The sequence below is a fragment of the Dipodomys merriami genome, unplaced genomic scaffold (genome assembly GCF_024711535.1).
Source record: "Dipodomys merriami isolate MVZ:Mamm:240054 unplaced genomic scaffold, mDipMer1.0.p SCAF_804, whole genome shotgun sequence".
Classification (NCBI taxonomy): Eukaryota; Metazoa; Chordata; class Mammalia; order Rodentia; family Heteromyidae; genus Dipodomys; species Dipodomys merriami.
In genome coordinates this window covers 190450-202444 of record NW_027206407.1, presented here as the reverse complement: position 1 = coordinate 202444, position 11995 = coordinate 190450, and the positions used below count along the sequence as shown (strand labels likewise).

Genomic DNA, 11995 nt, shown 5'->3' with positions numbered 1-11995 from the left:
AGACTCTATCCTCCTTGTAGTAAATCTCCACCCAATAACTGTGTTACCTAGGCAACTGGCACACCTGGAAGATGTCACATCTGCATCTGCTGAGGTAACATCTGAATTTGATGTGGCCACACCTATCTTCACCCATCCCCTAGAAAAGGCCTAGCCCATGCCCAGACGTGCTCTTTCCCAGGTCTTTCCCAAGTCTTTCCCATGCCTTTCCCAGCCGCGTGGAAGACCAACATGGCCTGGTGCCAGCGGGATTGATGAATAAACCTACTCCTTACCTTAATACCTCTTGTGTGGTGTCGTTCTTACTCAGCAACCTCTTTTAAAAACCTAACATAAATGGTGCCATTTGAATCTGGGAAAGGCTTAAAGTCAGGATAGGAAGTGGGATTCCTCTCCTTTTGTTTCTTTCTTTTGTTTGTTTTCCCATTTTTTGCTCTGAGGAATACCACAATTCTGAAGGCCTTTTGGGAACCAGTCTGTCTGCTGTGGATAAAGTGAATCAATTCCTTGCTGGCCTCTGCATCTAGCTCCATGCTTGAACATTTTGGTGAGTGAACTACTCTCTAAGGGTTCTCTGTCGCTCAGTCTCTCTCCAGATGTGGTTCCACACCGAAGAACCTGCTAGGCCTTTAACTGAAAGCCCAGTCACGTCTGGAGCCGAGGGCAGTTGACTCTGGTTGCTTGGCCACTCCCCCCTAGAGGGCTCAGTGGTAAGTTGTGGGGCCACTTCCATCCGATAAGCCCACCTTCACTCACTAGTTATTTTTCTCTCCTATACCCTTAATGGGGAGCTGTGTGTAACTCCAGTGCCATGAAACCCCTCTGAAATGCTTCCTGCACTCCCTGGATAGCCAGAGCACCTAATTTTTTAGTCTCTTTTCAGATTTAGACAGTTTTTGCCTCTGCAATGGTAAACGGTCAGAAGTCTGTTCACTTTCAGGATCTCTTTGCTCTCTGCTAATCATGTCCAACTTTGTGTATCTCTCCCTTTCTTTTCTACAACTTTTTGGATTGTGCCCTGAAGAGTGTAATAAGAGTTGGGTCCTGAGGACCTCCTCTAGTTTCCCTATCAAAGACTAGCCAATCTAGGCTTCATCTCTTTGTTCAGGCTTTCTTGCATTTTTTCAGAAATTCACCATCGTGAGTTTGCCATCTTGGCCACATGGTGCCTTCAGGGTTTGGTCCTAACTGACCCATATCTTTCCACTAAGTTTACTACTCCTCCATCCATCTATTTTTATTGTACCTTGCTAACAAGTTGCTTTTTTCTCAGACTCTGATAACGGAGGCCCAATTATCTGATGTGCTTTGTTAGCAAAGATGTCTAAATATTAATGTAAAAAATTTTAGATTTTGAGTTTTGCCTTATTGGTTTTGTGTTATGTATTCTAATACTGACTACGTGATTCTAAAATATTGGGCATATCTGTGCTAAGATTCTCACATCTAACGAGTTTTGTCTTTGCAAGATATTACTTGGTCAATTCTTGGTAAGGACCAGGTAAACTCTACTTATTCTATTTGATCGCCATGTTATTTAATTGGAAATAATAAAGAGTTTTTGTGACAAAGATTGCAATTCAAACCAACCGGGGCTGAAAAAATCCCTAAGACTCCATCAACCAACTAACCTGCAAAGAGCCAGGCTGGAAGTATGGCTGAAGACTCTTGATTCTAACCAGCCAAACACTGGAAGTGGTACTGTAACTCAAAATGATAGAGCACTAGCCTTGAGAAGAAGTGCTCAGGCACAGTGCCCAGGCCTTGAGTGAAAATCTCCATGAATACTCACTGAGACAAGTCATCCCAGAAATGACCACCTAGACTCAGCCAGTCTGGGGAACAAGGGACCATGGAGAGGAGTAAGAGGAGATGATGTCATATCAGCCATTTTGTGCCTGCCCTTTCAAAATTAACCAGAGGCAGGAGGTCAATATAAGTAAGAAGCTTGCCATCTAATGTTCATAATTGTCTACCTTTTAACTGGATGGGAATTCGCATTCTTGCCTTTGTTACCTGAATTATTCTCTACCTAGTCACCAGATAGGGACATTTCTACCAACATTTTTCAGCCCCAAGTCCTTCCACTTGCCATTTATTTGCGCTCTAATAATTTTTAACAGCCCATCAATGCCTCATGAGACTTTCTCTAGACTTCATCCAAGAGACTTGCCTCCACCAGACTTTATTAAAGGACTCACACTCACCAAGGGACAGGTGCAGCTCACTGCCTTCTCTGGGATGGGACCAAATTCCAGCCTTTTACCCCTAGTTTTGACACACCTTGTCAGCAGGAAGTAGCCAGAGAGGATCCGCACCCTATTTCATGATTATTAAAAGGCTGGAATATAAGGTCTGCTTCTGGATAGAGAGCAGATTCCACCCTCCTCCAAGCAAAGTCTCCTCCCAGTACCTGTGTTACCTTGGCAACTGGCACTCCTGGAAGATATCACATCTGCATCTGCTGAGGTCATATCTGAATTTGATGTGGCCACACCTTTCTCCCTCCATACCATAGGTAAGGCCTAGCCCAGCTCTAGTACCTCAATTTCTCAGGTCTTTTCCAGATCTTTCCCAGGACTTTCCCAGCATCATGGAGGGCCAACATGGCCTGGTGCCAGCGGGAATGATGAATAAACTTACCCCTTTCCTGAATACCTCGTGTTTGTGTGGTTCTTACTCGACTACTCTTTAAAAACCTAACAATCTGGGCTTTAATTCCCAATGCTTACTCTATACATCCTGAACCACACTTTCACTTCTTCCTTTTACCACAAGTGGAGAAAAGAATCTCTTAGTTTTATCTACTTGGAATAGCTTTGAATTACACTTGTCAAATTTGAACCCACCTAGTATGGAGCTGTAAGCCACTGGTGCTCTGCTAGAACTCACTTCTTAATAATAAATATTCTCAAAAAGAGGAGAATACATATTTGTTCAATTACGTATGTATTGCCAGATCAACCAAATCACTTGCTACTGGATGAGAAAAAGAGAGAAGATAGAAATGAATATGGAGGAGAGAGACATAAAGAAAGAAGAAGGGAAGGGAGGGTAAGTGATGGGAGGGGAGGGGAAGGAAGGATAGAAGAGGAGGGAGGAGCTGAGTAGAATTGTCTATTCCTCACTAAGGTATTGTTGAACAATCAGCGCCTTTGCATTTATGTAACCAAAGCTTTCTATTTTTGGTAGTAGTAAGCTGAGACATAAAATACAAATTTACATGTAAAACCTGTTAGTGTGCTCACTCCTGCACAAAGGAAGCCACAGTTAGGTTACTGTTAGAGACAAGGCAATTGTAAGCAGCTTAAGTGATTCTGAGAAACAATAATTGATATGCCAGGAATGCTCCCTTGCCCAAGTATTACTCTTGTTCCCTGAACCAGTCTTCCTTTCTACAAGGATAGCAGAAACAGGGAGGCTGGAAAGGGATGGGAAGGGGAAACAAAGAAGGAGGCTACAATGCTTGATAAGAAATGTACTCATTCTTTTGCCCATGTAATTGTAATTCCTCTGTACAATATTTTCACAATAAAAAATAAATTAAAATTTAAAAAAGAATAGTAGAAACAGAAGAGGAAGGAGATATCTGAGCAATGATCATCTTTCTGTTTACCCTCATCTGTTTACCCTCATCCCCTCAAACAATAAAGCCAAAGGAGACTTAATCTGAACTAGTAGGGGAAATGGGGGGGGGGGAGTTCATTCTAACATATTGAAATAAAACTTTTTTCAATTATTAATAAAAATTAACTTGAAATTTATTGAAAATTTAGAAGACTACAGCACTCACTATATAGTGGATTCTGCACAAATAAAACTGACTCCTGTTTCTATCATCAGAAATTGAAAATCGTCCCTAAACATCCAATACTAGGTAAATTGTCCTCGATATTCACTTAAAATGTGTGAATATAATGCAGTAAAAATAACTTTAAGTTTAGACTGTTGAAGTGATAAGTGATGGACATTCATGATGGATACCATAATGTTGAGAGCATGGAAATTATTTTCCTTCCATCTTTAGGACAGAAGGTGAATAGTAAAGGAGAACTATCTCATCCATTCACAGATTTTAAATGTGGAGAAATAGCCTCATTTATGTAGGTCAAACATGGAAGTGAGGATTTGGCAAGCCCAAAGCCAAATGCCAAAGGAAGAGATATTTTACAAAATACCATGAAGTTGAAATAAGTCTTAAATAAGGAGCTGGGCTTAAAGGGAGTAGGACAGAAGAATGGAGGGGGAAATATTGGACTAATATAGTCAGATCACTCAATGTACATATGTGAGAATATAAGTAGGAAACTTGAAGGGATAAGTGGGGTTGGGGAAAGGGAAGGAAGAAAAGTGGAAAGATTAACAATGATACAGATGTGTTGTACAATGAAATGTACATACACTCTATTCCACACTGACATGATGGAGTGAAACCCCTTTGCACAACTAGGTAAAGATTTAAATTTTTTTAAATTTAAAAAAAAAATTTTTTTTTGGGTCCGGTCGTGGGGCTTGAACTCTGGGCCTGGGCGCTGTCCCTCAGCTCTTCAGCTCAAGGCTAGCACTCTACCACTTGAGCCACAGCGCCACTTCCGGCTTTTTTCTTTTTGCTTATGTGGTGCTGAGGAATCGAACTCAGGGCCTCAGCCATGCAAGGCAAGCGCTCTACCACTGAGCCACCTTCCCAGCCCCTAGCTAAAGATTAAAAAAAAATGGTTTTAATATTAAGAGACCAAAAGCATAAAGCTTTAGAGATAAATGACAGGATAGCATTGACATATTGTTGAGGCTTATGCTCTTTTCAATATACAAAATTTAATAAGTGTCAAGTCTGCTGCAAATGTAAATTTTACTTTGCCATTTTTTTTTGCAAATTGCTTCAACTAAAATAAAAAAAAATCTTATAGACCTTTATTTGTTTCTAAATATCTTAAGGCAATGCACTGGAACTAATTTCATTCCACATTTAAATTTAAATTTTAAACACTAAAGTCATTTAAAATCCTCTCACTCGGGCACAGGTATGGATAGTTAACTGATATGGGAAGAATCAGAATTATTCAGAATGTAGTAAATGGATGCTTACCTAATTTTCTCTCTGCTGGATCATAGAATACAGACTATCCTAATTGGAAAAATTTAGCCTTCCCAGGTTTTCTGCATATAAACACTCCATCAACCTTTTTTTATTAAAGGATTATTCAAGATTAGCTATATGTTGATTGATAATGACTGAGCATGACAGAAAGTTGAGGGAAAACCATTTACTCTTCAGTGAGGTTATGGCTTGTGTTTCACAAAGTGTTATGAAACCTCTCCATGAAACATCTAGCAGCTGTATTTCTAAAAAGTACTTGCATGCTGACACTTTCTGATAATGTCTCAATCCAAGTACTTCTCCTTGGAGTTCAGTACTATTCAATGATGCTGTGTTAGCTTTTTGTTACATTTTGCAGACCAGTCTTGGTGATGAAATTTGGGCTCCCAATTCCATCCACAAAATGCAGACAAAAATTATCTGTTGACAGTGCATATACTTTTATTTTTTATTACAAACATAGAATGTACTACAAATTTTCATAGCAATTACATTGCACTAGGTTGTGGGCAGATTCTAATGTAAATAATATACTGTGTTCATGTAGAGTAGTTGAGTATCCGATGTTTTAATATGCCTGTGGTACTAAAACCAATACCTTACTGATATTGAGTGACAAATACAACTTCCTATAAGTACAAAAGTTTTCCTTGTATCTTTTTAATATATATATATATATATATATATATATATATATATATATATATATATATATAGTAAAGATACTGTACAGAGGGGTTACAGTTACATAAGTAAGGTAATGAGTACAATTTTTTCTTTATTATTGGTCATGTGCTTGAACTCTAGGGCTGAGCACTCTCCCTCAGCAATTCAGCTCAAGGCTATCGCTCTACCACTTGAGCTACAGTGCCACTTCCGGTTTTCTGGAAAAAGTTTCACGGACTTTCTTTCCCTGGCTGGCTTTGAAACACAATACTCAGGCCTCAGCCTCCTGAGTAGCTAGGATTACAGGCTTGAGCCACCGGCACCTGGCATGAGTCCATTTCTTATTGAGCATTTTTACCCCATCCTTTGTTTTCCCCTACCATCCCTACTCTTCACACCTCCTCAACTCATCCCTCCACCCACTCTCTGATAAAGTGTCTTATTATTACATTATTATTATCTCATTATTACAATGGGTCAACCTGAATCCTATCTTTGTATATTAAATGAAGAAATGCTGGCTTGATTTATGCTGATTCTACTTGTGTAGACATAAGTAAAATCACTCACCAATCCAAGAACATATAAATGAAATGGACACCTTTTTTGTCAGTTGGTTTAGTTGTGTTCTACACATTTATTGACAGGTTACAAATTATTCTCAAACTTTAATATATTAAAAATAATCTCTTCTTTTCTTACTTTCTTGGCCAGAAAATCAGCAAGACCTCAGTCAGCATTTCTCTCATAGGACTTTTCACATGGGTTGGTTACCTGTTGACCTGAGGTCCAGTTTTATGAGGACTCCCTAATCTGCTTAGGAATTGATGCTGGCTGTTGGAAAATAGCTCAAAGAAGGTTGCCATTTAAAAGCTTATAATTTTATTCTTTACCATGATATTCTCCTGTTACTTTGGTTGTTGAGAGTGTGTATAAGAGCAAGTATTCCGTGGGGATCAGGGAGACACCATATGATCTTTACATACTGACATTTCCGAGTAACTTGCTATCATGTGTACTGCATTTTGCAAGTCAAATACGTCTAAACCTACCAGTTTTATGAGATAAGAGGAGTGGTAAAAGATCTCTTAGAGACAAATACATCTTGAACATATTTTGTTCCAAGCATTCCATCTAAGGCATTTTCAGCAAGTAATGAAACTTGTGTTTGCTGTAATTATGTGTCTTTCTCCCTGTGTGCATGTATACATGTGTATATGTATATGTGAATTTGTGTGTATAGTAACATATATGTGTACAATATAAGGGCATATACACACAGATATGCATATATAAATAAATATACATATACAAATATGTGTATATATATATATATATATATCTTTGTTCAGTGATTTAATGTATAGTTCCCAGAACATTGTCATTCTCACAAAGTGTTCATGATAAACTGCTCTGAGGACCTTGCTCTATTGTACTCACTTCCATCATTACCTTCTTTTTCATCCCTGTGAACAACTTCGGTCTAGTTTCCATAGGAGAGCTTTATTTTCATTACATGTAGTTACAAACTGATAATCAAAGACAAAGGTTGTTTGTGAAAGAAAAAGAACTTTTAGGTCACAAGTTAAAATATCTTTTTTGGGGGGGGGGTCTAGTCTTGGTGCCTGAACTCTGAGCCTGGGAACTGTCCTTCAGCTCTTCAGCTCAAGGCTAGTGCTCTACCACTTGAGCCACAGCGCCACTTCTGGCTTTTTTTCTTTTTGCTTATGTGCTTCTGAGGAATCGAACCCAGGGCCTCAGGCAAGCAAGGCAAGCACTCTACCACTGAGCCACCATCCCAGCCCAAGTTAAAATATCATATCCATCCAAATGATTCCTATGAGATAAAATTTGTAATAGTAGTCAACGTGAAAAGAATTCCTAGACCTGTTGTTTTGCCATTTACAATGTCAAAGAATAATATCACGTCACTCATAATTCTTAAAGAATGCAAGGGAAAATGTTAGTCACCATCATGTTCCCACAAAGCCAGTGGATTCTGAAGGATAATAGTAGACCAGCAGAAATTCTATGTAGCAGACATGTAGCATGAAAGAGAAAGAGAGGAAATGAGAGAGCGTGAAAGAGAGAGAAATCTCATAATACTGAAAGGGCATAACAGGTAAAAAAGAGCTGTATGAGAATATTCATACTGTTATCTTTAGAATCTACATGTATATTTGAAGGTATTTGATGTATGATAATCCATCAACCCAAAATATAAAATGATATTAATAAAAAATAAAAATGACTCAGAAGTAATTAAAAATGCTAAAACAATTTTCACCTTAGCAAACTCTCAGAGATATTTCATTACTTTGAAAAGAATAAAGTGGCTGGGGTTAGTATAAATTTAGAAGTATTGTTATACTATACAAAAATATGAAAATATATTCATATATTTCATTATATAACCCAAAGCAGAAAGCAAATGTTGTTTAGATGAATTTTTAAAACCCAGTCTATCAGGAGCTGGGATGGTGGCTGTTGTAGAGTGCCTGCCTTGCATGCATGAGGCCCTGGGTTTGATTCCTCAGCATCACATAAGTAGAAAAGGATGGAAGTGGTTCTGTGGTTCAAGTGGTAGCACTAGACTTGAGCTGAGGTACAGCAATCAGGCCCCAGAGTTCAACCCCATGGCCAACAAAATCAAAGTAAAAAACAAAACAAAACACAGTCTCTCACTTTTGTGACCTCAACTTTGTAATATCACTGCTTCAGCCTAGGGCTAAGATTTTAAGTGTGGACATTTATCATCCCTCCTGATTCTGACTGTACTTGATAATTTTTTAATCAATATTTTGTTCTTAATTTTGCTTTTTGTAAATTCACATGCAACTATAAAAAATGGTTTGGCCATCCCAGAAATCTTCTCAAAGTACCTCCTGATGATGAATAACAAAAAGTTTTATTATATTACAAGGGAAACAATACTACAAATAAAGAAACACAATAATAAATATTAATGATTAATAAAATAAAATATCAAAGAATTACCTGTGTTTTCAGTATTTGAAGTGAACTTACATATTTGATTTTACTATTCTTGCATTCCTGTACATTTAACACTGAATAAGATTATGATGTTCAACAAGAGTTTTATAGGCTATGTGTAGTCTTTAAAGTTACCCACTAAGATTGCTTTTTATGACTCATCTCATCATTTGTATATGGCTTATATCATCATTTGTTCCTCACTAATATATAAAGTAAGGAAGCCCTAAAGTTTTAAGAGAAACTGTGCAGTTAACAGAGTCTTAACTCTTCACTCTGCTTCTTTACACTAAGACTTTGCAACATCTCATTAGTTATGTTTCTATAAACTCTGAAATGTACTTTTTAGTAGCATATGTCTGCTACCATAAATCTTAAATATTTATAGAAAAGTTGTATGACCTAACAAACAGTCCTAATTTTGGCCTATATAAGCAAATTTCCAAAATTAAATATATTTAAAACATTAAAACTTTTAACAAACCTTAACACTTGTCGCAGTGTTCATTATGACAGGTGCCTTGTACAGAATAATTGAATTCATCCTCCACATTTCTTTTTTTATTTTTATTTTTTTGTGAACATACTGTACAGAGGGGTTACAATTTCAAGGGCAAGATAATGAGTTCATTTCTTATCAAGCATTGCATCCTCCTAATTTGTTTAGCCTTAACATCCCTTCCCAGCCTTCCTCTGCACCCCACACAATTCCCTCCCCCCCCCCCGCCGATCCTACACATTTCTTGAACAACAATATCTGTGATTATTTTGTTTTTGACATGTCAATCTTGACTATTCTTAAATGTGTGCTTATGTAAGAGGTACATGGTTCTAAAATTTCACGAGAATTCTTCAAAACTTACTTTTCTTTGAATTGTCTAGTTTAAGAAAATCAATTACACTTTATATATAAAAAATGCTCTGTGCTCAATTCAGCAGCACATACACTAAAATTGGAACAATACGGAGAAGATTAACATGGCCCCTGGGCAAGGTTGACATGCAAATTCTTGAATCATTCCATATTTTTACAACTAAAGATGCTGGAGAGGATGTGGCCACAAAGGAACCTTTCTTGATTCTTGTTGGGAGTGTTAACTTGTTCAACCATTTTGGAAAGCAGTATGGAGACTCATCAAAAGACTCCATATAAATCTCCCCTATGACCCAGCAATCACACTTTTGGGGATTTACCCAAATCATCACAAAGAAGACCATACTAAAACTACCAGAACAACTATGTTTACTGCAGCATTATTTACAATAGCTAAGATATGGAGCCCACCTGGATGGCCCACAGAAGATGAATGGATCATGAAAATGTGGTATATATACACAATGAAATTCTATGCCTCCATCAAAAAGAATGACATCGCCCAATTTGTTAAAAATTGTAAAGCCTTGGAAAAAAATTTATTAAGTGAAGTAAGCCAAGTCCAAAGAAACATAGGTCCCATGGTTTCCCTTATTTTCAACAGCTAATATATGTATGGGGTAAGAATAGATCATAAGCTATGTGCATATCAGATAAGATGATATTACAAGAAATGAACCAGACAAGTGATTTTTTTGTTTCTTGCTATTGTTTCTAAGATACTTATAATGTGTGATGTGATTATTTTTGTTCCTTTATATGTTCCTCCCTTACGTTCTAACCACTGTTTTCACTGTATTTGAAGTTGGTGCACTTACATCCTGGGTATACATTTCTCTAATTTGGGGAGGGGAAAGGGAAATAAAAAATTCTTAAATAGGGATACAGGTTGAGATGCACAAGACACTATGTTGAAAAATGAACTTTACAATTTAGACAGGGGAAGGGGGAGGGGAGTGTATTTGTGGAGGTGGGAGGGAAGGGATGGTGGAAGGAAAAGAAAGGAAGAGGAAACAATGCTTGTTAGGAAATGTACTCATTATTTGCTCATACAAATATGACACCTCTGTACAGTTTTTTTACAGGTGGACCCATTGCAACAATGAGAAGTACAAGTCGTTATGTCGAAAATGAACTTTACAACTTTGGTGCGGGGGGCAGGGAGGATTGGTTGGGAGGGCTGGGGGGGGATGGGGAGGGATGGGAAGGGAAAACAAAAGAGGAGGCTACAATGCTTGATAAAAAATGTACTCATTATCTTGCCCATGTAATTGTAACCCCTCTGTACAGTATTTTCACAGTAAAAAAAAAGTATAAAAATGTTCTGATATAGAAGAATTTATTTCCTCTATTTTACCCAGATAATAACGTTAACAAAGAAATTAATGCAGCACACTGATATGCTGATATGAAGGTATTTTGAATAAATGTGTGTGGGGGGGTGTACACACACGCATGCACACATGCACACATGCACATGCTTGTGTATTGGCATGCTCAGAGTTTGAAATCAGGGCTTCAAGGTCTTGCTAGTCCTTTCCTCTCTAGGTTGATGAGATAATATATGAGCTACATTTCCATTCCTGGCTCTTTGCTAATTCATTATAATTTCTGAAAAATAATCTCTTGAATTTATTCTGCCCTGAGTGACTTCCAACAGTTATCCATAGATCTCAGGCTCCTGAGTAGATAGCCCGAGCAGATAGAATTACAGGTGTGACAGCCAGGACAAGGCTTTCAGAATAATTTTATAAGTAGAAGAAAGTTTACTTGATGGGGGCCTGTTTTATCATCTCCTACTTTTAAAGCATTTTGGAGTGATTATATATGAATTTACTTCATTTTTGGATTTTTTTTTTTTTTTTTTGGTCCGGTAGTGGGGCCTGATCTCTGGGCCTGGGCGCTATCCCTCAGCTCTTCAGCTCAAGGCTAGCCCTCTACCACTTGAGCCACAGCACCACTTCCGGTATTTTTCTTTTTGCTTATGTGGTGCTGAGGAATTGAACCCAGGGCCTTAGGCATGCAAGGCAAGCGCTCTGCCACTGAGCCACCTTCCCAGCCTGATATTTGGATTCTTAAAAGATAGTAAGTGTTGGTATTTAAAAGTTTTAGTACTTTTTAAAAAGAGGATACTGGAGCTGTGGGACAAAAAAATTGGACTCTCTTTGGACCTCAATTTATAAGCTCAGCTCTGTGGATGATAACCCATTGTCACCAACACAGTCTGTGTTGGAGACAAAATGTAACAGAAAATAATCGCCATGGGCAATATTTGGTATGCTATTATTTATAGGACAATATGAATATTGAATTGAGAGTGTAAGAGAATGGAGAGATTTTACCTACAATTTTTGTATTGCTAA

At 37.8% G+C, this 11995-nt stretch overlaps 1 non-coding gene across 1 annotated transcript; it reads left to right on the top strand.

Annotated features, from left to right (window-relative positions):
• The first annotated feature begins 9681 nt into the window (after positions 1–9681).
• LOC138819636 (U6 spliceosomal RNA) lies at positions 9682–9788 on the top strand. Its single transcript, XR_011369539.1, has one exon. It is a non-coding gene; the product is annotated as a U6 spliceosomal RNA (small nuclear RNA).
• The last annotated feature ends 2207 nt before the right edge of the window (positions 9789–11995 follow it).